Source organism: Galeopterus variegatus, unplaced genomic scaffold (genome assembly GCF_000696425.1).
Source record: "Galeopterus variegatus unplaced genomic scaffold, G_variegatus-3.0.2 Scaffold4939, whole genome shotgun sequence".
Classification (NCBI taxonomy): domain Eukaryota; kingdom Metazoa; phylum Chordata; class Mammalia; order Dermoptera; family Cynocephalidae; genus Galeopterus; species Galeopterus variegatus.
In genome coordinates this window covers 74,422-89,618 of record NW_007731050.1, presented here as the reverse complement: position 1 = coordinate 89,618, position 15,197 = coordinate 74,422, and the positions used below count along the sequence as shown (strand labels likewise).

The following is a 15,197-nucleotide window of genomic DNA, read 5'->3' as shown; positions in this document are numbered from 1 at the left end:
TGCGCCACCGGGCCAGCCTGTGAGGTGAGTCTCTTGAAGGCAGCATATAGTTGGGTCCTCCTTTTTAATCCAGTTAGCCTGTCTGTGTCCACTTATGAGAGAATTTAATTCTTTTACATTAAGAGTTGTTATTGAAAAGTGTTGATTTACTCTTAGTATTTTATTGATTTTTGTTTGAATGTCTTAATTGTCTTTTGTTCTTTTCTTTCTGATTTACTGTTTGTCTTCTGTATTTGTTGGTTTCTTGGGTTGTAGATCAACTTTTTTTCCCTCTTCATTGTTGGCATTTTAATTTTACTAGTGGGTTTTGATTTTTCTCTAGTTTTTATGGCAGTCGTAGTTATTTTTCAAGTTCTAAACCTAATACTCCCTTGAGAATCCTGTGAGGGTGGTCATGTGGTAGTGAACTCCCACAGTTTTTGTTTGCCTGAGAAATTTACTATTTCCCCTTCATTTTGGAAGGATAGCCTTGCAGGGTAGAGTATTCTTGGCCAGCAATCTCTGTCTTTTAGTATTTTGAATATATCATCCCATCCCTTTCTGGCTTTCAGGGTTTGTGATGAAAAGTCTGTTGTTAGTCTTATTGGGGCTCCCTTGTAGGTGATTTGACACTTCTCTCTTGCATTTAAGATTCTCTCTTTGTCTTTAAATTTTGCCAATTTGACTATATAACATGTCTTGGAGAAGACCTTTTTGGGTTGAATACATTTGTGGATCTTTGAGCTTCCTGAATCTGAAGATTTGTGTCTTTTCCAATACCTGGGAAGTTTTCTTCCACTATTTTGTTGAATATGTTTTCAATGCAATCTCTTTTTCCTCCCCTTCTGGAATGCCCATGACTTGGATATTTGAGTGCTTAAGGTTGTCTGATATATCTCTTAGATTTCCTTCAATGTTTTAAATTCTTTTTCATTTTTTTTTTTGTCTGCCTGTGTTATTTCAAATAGCCCATCTTCAAGATGAGAAGTTCTGTTTTCTGCTTCTGCAATCCTGCTGGTTAAACTCTCTGTTGTGTTTTTTTATTTTATTTTTATTTTTTTTTTATGTCATTGAATGAATTCTTCTGCTTAGCAAGCTCAGCTACATTCTTTTTCAAGGCATTGATTTCCTTGTCCATTTCTTCTTTCAGGTCCTGTATACTTTTCCTCATCTTATCGTGTTGTCTAGCTGAGTTTTCTTATATCTCGTTTAGTTTCCTTAGAATTATCACTCGAAATTCCTTGTCAGACATTTGAAGGGCTTCTTTTTGTATAGGACCTAGATCTTGAGAGTTATTACCCTTTGATGGTGTACTTTCTTGATTTTTCATATTTCTGTTATCTTTCCTTTGATATTTAGTCATTGTGGGATGGGATATCACAGGCCACTGGTTTGACACTATTGTCTGGCTAGGATCATGCTGGGGCTGCCATGAGCTTTGTCTGCCCACTTCTGATTTATCCTACTTCTACTCACTTTTTAAAAAACTTTCTACAGACCCCAAATCCCTTATCAATAGTTAAAACAATCCAGAAAATTTTAATAAATGAGGTTTTTCAAATTCGTTTGGTGGCAAACCTTACTCATTTACAATGTAAGGCTGTCATAGCTGTTATGCCTCCAATTTGTCTTCATTTTCAAGTTTCCCAAAGAAATATTTATGTGTGTGCTCCCAGGATCTTGCTCCAGAAGCTGCTGAGGGGTATGTCTTTTATGGTGTACATACCGTATTTCAAAAATTTGGAAAGGGATGATTCCCAAATTTGCTTGGCCCCAGCGGCTTGAGATAAAAGTGTAAACCTGCTTGTGTCACTCTCCTACTTGATTTAAGCGACTGAGCGCTTTGTATCTCTCTCTGGGCTGGGTGCTGCCCTCACCATATTTATTCAGTGACTGTGAGGTTAATGAAAGAAGCTTCCTATATAAGTGACAGTCCATGGCATGTTTGTTCCTGCTCTGGTGATGGGGCCTGTGTGGTTGCCGAGTTCCTGCATGGCTGCTGTGTTGTGCATTCCCTTTGCATCATGGGCGACTTCTCTTAGTGGCTTGTGCTGCTTCCTCCAGGCACCTTGGCTGGTGTCATTGATCTTGCCGTCAACTGGGTGACAGACCTGAAGGAAGGTGTCTGCTTGTCTGCCTTCTGGTATAGCCATGAGCAGTGCTGCTGGATTTTGAATGAAACCACTTTTGAGGACAGAGACAAGTGTCCTTGGTGGCAGAAGTAGTCGGAGCTGCTGGTGAATTAATTGCAAGTGGGTGTATGGGCATGGTCCTCCTAGGGACTCCTGCCATTCCATATGCTTTTGGAACACTGAAGGGTGATTTGTGAGCGTGATTTCACCTTCAAGTGTGTTTTCTGACGATAGCTTAATACTGATGTGACTTGCTTTTCTCTATCTCTAATGCTACCATTCAGACTTCACTTGGAAAACTCTTCCATACTCTTTCATGTGCTATATATATGTGTGTGTATATGGAATATAAATTATTATGTATGTATATATAAAATGCATATAAAATTATATTTTAGTATAACAAATATATGTTTTATATATTTGCATATATATTAAAGTGTGTTTGGCATTATTTTTTTTTTTACTGAGGGTGGTTTTTAACCATGCCAAATAAATAGGGTTCATTTTACCCCTTTGAAATTGAGAAAGCCCTGTACCAGCCAGCCACCAAAAAACAAAAATGGCAGCAACAACAAAACTCCCAAACAAACAACCAATAAATTGAGGGAGAAAATATGTTCTTTTTCAAAAATGACAGTTTTGTTGAGATATAATTCATATAAAATATAATTCACCCATTGAAAGTTTAAAATTCAGTGATTTTATTACATTCTCAAATACAGGCAACTGTCAATCACAATTGCTTTTGGAACATTTTATCACTCTAAAATAACTGCTGTACCCATTAGCAATCACGCCCCATTTCTCACAACCCCCAGCCTTTGACAAACACTGAACTACTGTATTACTGTTTATGTTTGTCCCTTGTGACATGTCATATAAAAGGAATCATAATAGTATGTGTTCTTTTGTTTGGCTTATTTTTACTTAAAATATGTCAGGATCACCCATGTTGTAGCAGGTGTCAGTGATTCATTCCTTTTAATGGCTGAATAGCCTTCCATTTTATGTCTGTATCACATGTTATTTATCCATTCTTTTGATGGATATTTGTTTTGTATCCTCTTTTTGGCAATAATGCTACTGTGAACCTTTGTGTACAAGTTTTTGTGTGAACATATGTTCTCATTTGTTCTTGGAATATACCCAGCGGCAGAATTCCTGGGTTATATGGCAATTTTATGTGTTCTCTTTTGAGGCTCTGTCAGACTATGTTACAAAGAGACTGCACCACTTAATTTTTCACTAGCAATGTATGAGGATTCCTGTTTTTCTATATCCTCATCGGTGCTGCTCTTGTCTATTTTAACTGGCAAATAAAAGTTGTATATATTTATAGTGTACAACATGATCTTTTGATATATGTGTACAGTGTGTAATGGCTAAATCAAGCTATTAAACATTTGTTTTACTTCATATACTTACTATTTTTTTTTGTGTTGAGAACACTTAAAATACACTCTCTTAGCTATTTTAAAGTATATAATATATTGTTATGTATGACACTACTTTAAAAAGTTAGTGGAAGAATAGAATTAAATGATGATATGAGTCTTTCCATGAACTTTTTGAAGTACCCTCATATATCACAGTATAATGGTAGTCACCACAATGTACAATAGATCTCTTGAACTTATTTCTCCTATCCAGTTGAAATTTTGTGTCTTTTGACCAACTTCTCTTAATTTCTCTACCCTAAGATTCTGGTAACCTCCACTATATTCTATTTTTATGAGTTTGACTTTTTTAGACTCCATGTATAAGTAATATTATATGGCATTGATCTTTTAATGCCTGCCTTATTTTCACTTAAGAATGTCCACCAATTTCATCCATGTTGTTGCAAATGACTTCTTTTTTTTCTATTTTATTGCCAATATATAACTGAATTCTCTTAATATTTTTAGTGACTATATATATTTGTGAGGTACAAAATCGAATATCATACATGTGTACAACATGGGGGATCAAATCAAGATAATCAGTATACTCATGTTTACAAAATGCAATCTTTGTGACCATCAACTAGTTTCTCGCCCACCCCCTCCCACTTTCTCACGTCTAATAACCACATTTCTGTTCTTTTTTTTCTTGAAAGTTTAATGTGTGTGATTGTTTCTCTCTTTCTTTCCTCTTGTTATTTTCTTTTCTCTTCTTTCCTCCCATTACCTCCCCTGTAGTCTCCTCCACTCCTATTCCCTCCTCTCCCCTACTGTGCCCCTTCCCTTCACTTTTCCTGCCCTTTCTTTCGTGTAGCTTCCACTTATGAGTTAAGAAATGCAATATCCTCTTTCTGCACATGGCTTATTTAACTTAACATAATTTTCTCTAAGTTCATCCATGTTGCTGTGAATGGCAGAGTTTCACTCTTTTTTACAGCAGAGTAGTATTCCATTGTGTAGGTATACCCTATTTTCCTCATCCACTTGTCTGATGATGAGAGCTCTTAGGCTGGTTCCAACTGTTGGCTATTGTAAATACAGCTGAAATAATCATGGGAGTGCAGGTGTCCCATTGACATGAAGATTTCCATTCCTTTGTGAATATACCCAGCAGTAGGATTGCTGAGTCGTATGGCAGTTCTATCTGTGGTTGTTTGTGGACCCTCCATACTGTTTTCCACAGTGGCTGCAATAATTTATGGTCACACCAACAATGTACAAGGGTTCCCCTTTCTCCTTGCCAACTTTTGTTATTCTCAGTCTTCTTGATAATAGCCCAACTAATTGCGGTGAGATGATATCTGGATGTGGTTTTGATTTGTATTTCCCTGATGATGAGCGATGTTGAGCATTTTTTCATATGTGTCGCCTATTTGTGTATCTTCTTATCAGAAATGTCTATTCAGCTCCTTTACCCATTTTTTTAATTGAGTTACTTGTTTTCTTACTATTGAGTTGTTTGGATTCTTTGTATATTCTGGGTATTAATCCCTTCTTGGATACTTAGCTTGCAAATATTTTCTCTTCTTTTGTAGGTTGTCTTTTCACTCTGTTGTTTCTTTTGCTGTGCAGAAGCTTTTTAGTTTGACGTAATCCCATTTGTTTATTTATTTTCTTTTTTGTTTGTGCTTTTGGGGTCCTATTCATAAAGTCTTTGTCTGGTTCTGCTTCCTGAAGTGTTTCCCCTATGTTTTCTTTTAGGAGCTCTATAGTTTTAGGTCTTATATTTAAGTTGTTGGTCCATTTTTAGATGATTTTGGTATATGGTGAGAAATATGGGCCTAGTTTCATTTTTTTATATATGGATTTCCAGTTTTCCCAGCACCATTTATTGCAGAGGCAGTCTTTTCTCCAGTGGATGATCTTGTTGCCTTTGTCAAAGATCAGTTAGCTGAAAGTATGTGGGTTGATTTCTGGGTTCTGTACTCTGTTCCGTTGGTATGAGCCAGTACTGTGCCAGTTCCATTTGTTTTTATGCCAGTACTGTTTTGTTTTGGTTACTATACCTTTGTAGTATAATTTGAAGTCAGGGAGTGTTATGCCTCCAGCTTTATTTATTTTTTGCTCAGGATTGCTTTGGCTATTCAGGTTCTTTTATTATTACACATGAATGTTAGGATCGTTTTTTCTGTTTCTGTGAAGAATGTCATTGGTATTTTGATGTATATTGCATTGAACCTGTAGATCACCATGGGTAGTTTGTTAGTCTATTTTTGTTGCTTATAACAAGAATACAAGGACTTGGGTGATTTATTAAAAAAACCCAAAATTTTTTGCTTTCACTTTTGGAGGCTAGGAGGTCCAGATTCCAGGGAACACGTATGGTACAGGTCTTGGTGGTGGCAACAGTGACCCTGGGGTCTCACAAGATGGTGAAAGCAGAGAGAGCAGAAACACTCACATGCTCTACTTTTTAAGCCCTCAGAACCACACTCCTGACTGCCATTTTTAATCCATTTGTAGGGCATGGTCCCACAATCTAATCACTTCCTCAAGGCTCCGCCTTCAAATTACCGTAATAGGATTTCCAACTTAACAGTCACAGTGGGGGCCAAGTTTCTAATACATAAAACTTGGGGGACATAGTTCAAGCTTCAGTGAGTTTTGGGGCACATAATTCAATCCACTACAGATAGTATGGACATTTTTACAATGTTAATTCTTCTTCTTTTTTTTTTTTTTTCCTTTTGTCTTTTTTCGTGTCTGGCAACGGATCGCAACCCTCAGTGTCGCCCCCGTACCGGACTGGGACCGGCAACGGGATCGCAACCCTTGGTGTTGCTCTTGCACCTCGCTCAGCCAGTGAGCGGGAACCGGTCTGTATGTGGGATCCGAACCCTCGGCGGGAGCGCCACTGCACTCCCAAGTGGCGCACTATAGCAGTGCGCCACCGGGTACAATGTTAATTCTTCTAATCTAAGAGCATATAATGTCTTTCAATCTTTTTCTGTCCATTTTAATTTCTTTCAGCAGTGACCTGTAGTTCTTGTAGGGATCTTTCATCTTCCTAGTTAAACAGATTCCTAAGTATTTCATTTTTCTGGAGACTATTTTAAATGGGATTATTTTCTTGATTTTTTGCTAGTTTGTTGTTGGTGTGTAGAAATGCTACTGATTTTTTTATTTACCTTTTTTTTTTTTCCTTTTTGTCTTTTCATGTCTGGCAACGGATTGCAACCCTCAGTGTCACGCCCGTACTGGACCGGGACTGGCAACGGGATCGCAACCCTTGGTGTTGTGCCCACACCTCGCTCAGCCAGTGAGCGTGAACCGGTCTGTATGTGGGATCCGAACCCTCGGCAGGAGTGCCGCCGCGCTCCCAAGCAGTGCACTGTAGCAGTGCGCCACCGGGCTGGCCCTATTTACCTTTTTAAAAAAGTTTATTTATTTGTTATTGGTTATCAATATCCATGGGGTACAAAGCTGATTGACATCACTCGTTTTTTACTGTATAATTGCTTGAGTTCCTTATATATTATGGATACTAATCCCTTGTCAGATGCATAGTTGGCAAAAATTTTCTCCCACTCTGTAGGTTGTCATTTCACTCTGTTGATTGTTTCCTTTGCTGTGCAGAAGATTTTTAGTTTGATATGGTCCCATTTGCTTATCTTTTCTTTTGTTCCTTGTGCTATTGGGCTAATGTTCATAAAGTCTGTGCCCAGACCTAGTTGCTGAAGTGTTTCACCTACATTTTCCCTTAGTAACTTTACAGTTGCAGGTCTTATACTTTTGATAAACTAGAATTCTTGAGCTGATCTCCCAGGTGAGCCACTTCCACCCCCCCACCACACCCTCACCACCCCCACTTTACTGGCAGTCCACACATCCTTCTAATAAGCCTGGGCATAAGGTTTTCCAACACACAATAGACTAGAAGCAGCAAATTAGAGGGGGAGAAATTGCTAGTACAAGCACTGTGCGAACAACCAAATGTGATGGGCTCTGAGTCCAGAAAAGGAAGCGCTACAACAAAATGAGCAAAAGAACTCAATTAGAATTTGTAAGGGCATTTATTCACTTGTTTTGGAGAAAAGCTTTTAGAAACCATAGTAAATTCATGGTGTATTTATCCCCTGTTGTAATAAACACAGCCCCAGGCTCAACATGCTTATTTGCAGTGAATGCTGCAATAAATAAAGACACATTCCCAGGTCATATCATTGCACTTGTCCCAGAGATATTGCCATAGTGGAAAATATTTTATGCTTACAATCCATTTTTAAAATAGTAATTTTTGAAAAAGAGAAGAAAATATTGAACGTCCAAGAGCAAGACAGACATGAACACAAATGCTCTGGAAAAGTTATAGCTTTTATATAACAGAATAAGTGATCAACCTAGTACATTCTGTTTTCTTTTTGAAGTCAACTTATTCATAATTGAAAGAATTGCTTATAGGAAAAAATTTTCGACTTAAGTTTTGTTGCCTTCCCCCCAAACATCCAGTGATTTTTAAACTATATAAGTGAGACTCAAATTAGTGGAAGAGATTTCAAACAGAGAGATACATATTTTAACACCCTATGGAAATGCAGTGGGTGAAAATAAGAAGAAAGAACCACATCATTTCTATAGAAATTACCATCAAAGCCTGTTCAATTGCCTGTGATGAATCAGCAGTAACTCACTGTCCACTGGGCCAGATGAATTAACACCACAGTAAGGAAGCATTCTGTTGATCACTGTGGCCACCCTCTCATTTGTGAAAGGTGAGACAAAGTTATGAGATCAATTTGTAAAATTACAAGACCATTGGTAATTCATCAGTGACTTTGTTAGTAGAGATCACCCACAACTGTGCAGGAAAAATATGTCCTTAACCCTTTCTTGCATTCTAATACATGTAATTAAATAAAATGTGAGAAAAGATGAAAGAAAACATAATATGATCTACATTTTCCTTCCTCTCCCTCTTACCTCACCACCTTGCTGTATACTCCTACCAGTTCTCCTAGGATCCGTTTTGCAACTTCCTTCAAATCAAATCTTTCTTGCCTCTGATATAAAATTAACCAATAAATATGTGCATAAATAAAGAAAAACCCTGGGCACATTTGGCCTTTAAAGCCATTTTCTGTGTTTGCTCTCATGCATGTATCTTGCCTATCCACTTCTACTTCCTTCTTTGCAATCTCTCTCCCTGATTGAAAGGTCTACCTTTGTTTATGATAGGTCTTCATCCCTAACTCAATCCCAATGATCATCTTAGAATCTTATTTACTAACATTCTTTAAACATTTACTGTGTGCCAACTGATAGGCCTGGGGAGGGACATTTCCCAGAGATGTCTCTAGTTTAGTTTTCACAATAATCCTCTTAGGAGGGTTTATTATTATCGCCATTTTACATAGGGAAAAACTGAGGTTCAGACAGGCTAAGTAACTTGTCAATGTTCCCTCAACCTGTGGTGAAACTGGGTCAGAATCTATGCAAGTCAACGTTCTAGCTCTTAAAAATTATTACATTGCCTTTCATGGATGTTTTCTCCTTGAATTTAATCCAGCCAATGTGGAGCATATATATAAAAATATCGGGGTCTTCACAAAGCTCATGGAAAGATTTGTACTATTTTTTAGTTCCATTTTTCTATGAAGTTTTTGAAGTACCCTTGGATATGTATATACACAAACTTTATAAATGTAATGTAAGTATTTGAAGTGATCCAGCATATAACACCAGTTAATCTGGGTATATATTGAGTATTTCCTTCACTGATCTAATATTGATCAACAACTCATCAGTTACCTACTGTCACTAGCTACAGATTTGCTTTTTAATTGAATATTTTTATTTCTAGAATAAAGGGGGGAAATCCATGTGTTTCACTAAGGTAGAGGGTAAAATGCTTATGTATTTTTTCTTTTTCCTTTTTGTCTTCTTTTGTGACCGGCAACGGGATCACAACCCTCGGTGTTGCGCCCGCACTGTGCTCAACCAGTGAGTGGACCAGTCTCTATATGGGATCCAAACCCTCAGCAGGAGGGCCACTGCACTCCCAAGTGCCACACTACTGAGTGCGCCACCAGGCCGGCCCAAATGCTTATGTATTTAATAGCTTGATCAGAACTCCTCCTAGATAGCAATGGCTTTGCTTGTTTTTTAAACAAAGAGGAGACTGCTGAGAACACAGGGACAATGTAACTCAAGAGACAGTTAAGAAGCTCTGAAAAAAGGAGGGAGGAATTCCTCCACAAGAAAGATGTGTTGGGCCAGAAGTGCTGGGTAAAGAGGGACCACCATGCTGAGCATGGCGGAGTCACTCTGTGAGTGGGGAGCTGGGTCAACATCCCCTGTGATAGGTGTTTACTTGCAAGGGACAAAATGCAGTTCTAGGTGTGCTGTTCTGTGTATAATATGTCCCCTCCCTTGTCCTTCAGATTATCAGTATAAGTTTTGCCAGCAGCTAAGCTTGCATTTAAGGTTTCTTGGATGACAGAAGAGTGTCAGGATGGGGCCAAGAACAAGGAACTTTGTCCCCTCATATATGGTCGACACCAGAGTAGTGATAAAGGAGCATCCACAGGGAACAGAAAAAACATCTTCCATGCAAGCAGAGAAGATAGCAGTGGTGATCTTGACATTACAATCCCTCAGAGCTTTGGGTTTCTACCAGAAAGGGGGTTTGAGTCAATTTATCCTGATCTGAAAGGGCTGGAAAACCCTAGTGGACATTACGATTACACTACAGGAACTCAACCATCTAGATTGTCATTTATAAAGAACAACATGGTTTGCTAGAACCAAGGAATAGACAGTGGTATAGCAGTTTCTTAAAAATAAATTTGGATATATCAACATGAGCAGTCAACTAATTTGCTGACTTCAAAATAGCCTGGTGAAACTTTCTGCCTGCTGAACCTGTTATTGCCCATAATGAAAGATTCTATATGCACTAATCACAACATATAGCCTTACATTAGATCACGAGTTCTGAAAATTCATGACACGAGGATTTTTAGTTATACTCAACACATTTTTCCTGTACACATTTGATTGGTTGTTCTAGATGCCATGAGTGATATAAACTGAGCTCACAGTTGGAAGAAATCTAAAGGATCAAGCATCCCTGAGTTTCAGACAGAAACTTCCTCTGAAAACATTTGGAGGTATATGGATTTTATTCATAATTTGGTACCCTTTTTTATTGTGATTGTTTCTTTCTCTAAATTTCATGTTTAAAAGATGCAAATGTATTCCACCTTTCTAATACTTAATGCCATCAATAAGAGTTAGTTACTTTTTTACTTGGGCCATAATTAGACTCTGATTACTAATTAAATGAATTACTTCACTTTCTAATGGAGCAAACAGTTTGTCTACCTTTTAAAAATGTTAGTTCCAGAATTTCAAAGCTGTTTTCAGGGCCAAGCTTTACAATAAAATATTGATTTTAATTACTCATCAATTAAGGTAAAATAATACTTCATAGGCTGTGATACATGACTTTGAAAAAAACATTTTACTTAATTACATCAAATAGAACTATTTTTTTTACTTTTTTGTCTTTCTTTTCATGTCCGGCAATGGACTGCAACCCTCAGTGTCGTGCCCATACTGGACCGGGACCGGCAATGGGATCATAACCCTCAGTGCTGCGCCCACCCCTCGCTCAGCCAGTGAGCGGGAACCGGTCTGTATGTGGGATCCAAACCCTCGGGCGGGAGCACTGCCGCGCTCCCAAGCGGCGCACTGTAACAGTGCGCCACCGGGCCGGCCCTCAAATAGAACTATTGATGCAAATTTTTTTCTCATTATCCCAGCATTTTTAATTTTTTTTTTTTATGTGACTGGTAAGGGGATCACAACCCTTGGCTTGGTGTCGACAGACTGCGCTCAGCCAGTGAGCGCACCGGCTATTCCTATGTAGGATCTGAATCCACGGCGGAAGTGCTACCAGCGCAGCACTCCCGAGTGAGCCACAGGCCGGCCCCAACTCTATTATTTTAATCATTAATTATAAATACCATTTAGTTTCCATAATTCTACAGGCTGTATAGGTATAGGGAAGTGGCATGCGGAATCATGTAAGGATAGATCATTCATGTCCTTTTAAACTGTTCAGCTTTCAGACTAACTTAAAAGCATCTTTACCACTGTTGTGACTCCACAAACAGTGAAACAGGCTGAGTAGTGGAAATCATGTATGAGTGAAATCACCTCACAAAGCATGGTCTCACCCTTTTTACTAGCAACAGACTAATGTGGATGATGTGTATTTTATGGAGCATTAATTATGATCATGTTTGAGAAGAGATAAGAAAAGCAGGTGTCACCTTACTTTTCAGAACCAGCAAGAAATGGGGACCTGGATTCTGTTTGCTGTCTTCTGTGAGCAGCTTTCACTATGCCCGTGAGAAAAACACCCCTTGCCTAAGTCTTATTTCACAAGCTTGGTAGTAAAAATCTGCCCCACGGGTGGCAAACTTCAGGGTTTAAAAGAGTACAAGATCAAATGTCCTCCAACATCTCTGTGTTGAAGAAACACACATGGAGTTTAAGAAAAATAGATTCTAGAATGCCTCGGCCAAAGATTCTGATTTAGTCCTTCTGGGGTGGGACCCAGGACTCCACCTTTTAACAGGCAGCTCTGGAAATTCTGTTGAAGCAATCAGCTTGTAAATATCACCTCCCATCTCTGGATGGAAAACTTGCAGAAGGAACCCTTGAAAGACTTCCAGACAAAGTGCTTAATCAGCCTTAGGCAAATACTACAAAAATACCAGTTTTCTCTAAAACTGAATTTCTCACAAGTTTCCAGATCTCTTCCTTCCCTCCAAATACCACTGTTGTTACACTTCAGGGTATAATTTCTCTGTTAGGAATTCCCTTCTTGAACCATCTCCCAGTTCTCAGTTTTCCCACTCTTTTGGGTGCATCTGCTAAGCATGTGGCTCCCTTGTGGCTGCCCAGAGTCTTTCCTATACCCAAATACATACTGAGATATTTTACATTCAAATGTACCAAACACCAGGGAGTGTGACAACTGCCTCTGGACACAGGTACGTAAGGGCAGACAGCTTAGACACCATGCAGGCAAAGCAAGTTTGGCTGCTGTTTGGTAGCATAAAGGGCAGTTGATACAACCAGAAGCCATCAAGCTTGCATACCCGCCTCCACTCTTCCTCTCTCCTGCATAAGACCAAGACTCTGTGCTCTGCCTTCCTGAAACCCTGCACAGTGTGAGGTGTTCCTAGTCCCTGAGGGCCCCCTGCATTACAAATTCAGCCCTTTTTTCCTTTCCTCAATTCAGCACTCCCACTCTGAGGGCTTGTATCAAGACAGCACTGGAAAGGCAGTACCTGACTAAAATAATTCACACTCAGATGAGCATGAGCAAACCCTTGTATGAAATTTGAGCATTTAAAAAGAACAGACTGGTGCTGGCCCTGAAGTGGCTCGATGCAGAGAGAGTCTCTTGTCTCTTTTCTCGCCTCTCCTGGGCCCCAGGACCAACTGGAATTCCATGATGGAGGCCCCAGCCACTTGGCTCCCACTTTTGGAAGGAAATAGTCCTGTTAAGATAATCATTTGGAACTTTTAAATGTTTCTATCGTAAAACATTGACAGAATAATACAAAAGACTGGCCTACACTTCATAAATCAACCCTTTCATCTTCCAGGGGATTTGTCACGTCTCCATTTGACTGCCCCACATGTGTATCAGTAATTCGCATCTAGTTGTTCCTTTCATTGCTGCTGATGTGTTATCGACCTTGCATACCAATTGTGAGGAATCCCACTGATACTTAAGCACCGTATCACCTCCTGACCTACCAGGGAATGTTTGGGAGACAATTCTCTTCTTATTGGTATTTCTTAATTGTGTAAGAGAAACAAACCTCTCTCCCCAACATGGAGTGAGCATCACTAACAAGTAAACTAGAGGGTGGCATGGTGTAGGATTCAGTAACAATACAGGGGGTGGTCTGAAGATCACTGGAGAATAAGATGTGCGCTGGTTTCTGCTTCCACGTTTCCCACCTTTAGACTGCAGTCCCCAGGGAAGTCAGTTAGCTGTTCTGGACCTCTTTACAATGAGCGGGCTCCTCTCCTACACAGTGTATATTCTCAGACTAAAAGTGGACCTCAAATATATCCTGCACTGTACAGAGTTTTTTAAAAGTAGCTTCAGTCTTCCTTAATGTGAAGAATTGCATATTGACTTAATCTCTTCCTCTCTCTTCCCCTCTCCCTCACTCCCTCTCTCTTTCCATCCTCCTTTCCACCTTCCTATAAAAGCTACCACCTCATCCTGGGCACCCTGGTTATATCAACTTCAGCTATGAGGTAATTTTTCTCTTTACTAATTTTGACCATTGTTTGAGTTAACAATGCCCTGGGCTCTGTAAAGGACAGTGTGTTGATTCTTCATTCAAGGTGTTTCTCAGATGGTCTGACTTTCACAGTTCCCAGCACCATCTTCCCAGTTTAAGCCTGCCCTGGCCCAGTACCCCCCTCCCTGGCCACTCTGACTCAGTCTCTCCTCCCCAATATGGCTATACATGTACCCATCATGAACTACCACTCAGGGAGTCTCCGTGGTAGGGCAGAAAGTGAACTCTGGCTGAACGGCCTTGTTTTATTCCAGCCTATAAAATGTGGGGATTAGGTGAAATATTACTTAAGATCTTTTCCAGCTCAAAAACTCCAGATTCTATGACACTCACACTCTAGTGTGTCTCTCACTGGCTTTACTGAAAGATTAGTTACTAAGTGGTATGAGAGACTCTGCAGAACAATGGTAAGCAAAAGAGTTCTAGAAATTGGGTTTGAGGTTTTCCTCAACCCTACTAACTACAAGACCTTGGGCAAATCATTTTCTTTCTCTGGAGCTTTGGTTTCCTTATCTGGAGAAGGGAAATAATTATAATAATCACATTTCAAAATATTGTTTGCAGAGTAGAATAGTTAATGAATATGAAAAGTGCTTTGTCAAGCACACCTTGAGCAGGGTCGACAATTTTTTGTTGTGCTGATAAAATGCTGTACTACTAGCCCCAAACCTCGGGTGAACCACGTACATACTCAGAAAGGAATGAAACTCTTCCTTCTCTCGCAGGTTCAGGTAACAATCTGTGAGTCCGTTCACTCCTACAAGCTGAAGAAAAATACTAGTAAATATTTTAGGCAAGATTTTCTATTAAACCTTAAAAAGGCTGACCTATTTAACCAGTAAATCTGTTTTTCAATGATGAGGGACAGTGCTTCCACCTCCCTTTTTCCCTATTGTAACATCAAATAAAAAAGGATGAAATTACCGTTGTCACATTATTATGTCATGAATTTTTGTTTGTTTTGCTCTTGCAATGAAGAGCAGGAGCTATGGAATTAAACAGAATTACTACTTTTGTAACTTCAGTCAAGATAATGCACCTCCTTATTTCTCCAAGACCTTATCTATAGCAGGGAGGGTGAAGACCTTGCCTCAGAGCATGTGAGAAAACATGAAAGTGTATGTGATGGATGTAACACGGTGCCTGACACACAGGTAGCAACCCACAAATGCTTACCTTCTTCTTTCTTTTGTAGAACTCACATGCTCAGTCTATCCATACTGGTAGGACTGCATTAGTGAGCCTATATTTCATACTGCATTAGTGAGTTTCTATATTGGATGAAACTAAATTAAATCCAATGC

The 15,197-nt window shown here is 39.2% G+C and overlaps 1 pseudogene; it reads left to right on the top strand.

Moving 5' to 3' along the window:
• The first annotated feature begins 11,856 nt into the window (after nt 1–11,856).
• LOC103604051 overlaps nt 11,857–15,197 on the top strand; it is a 7,261-nt pseudogene continuing 3,920 nt past the window's right edge.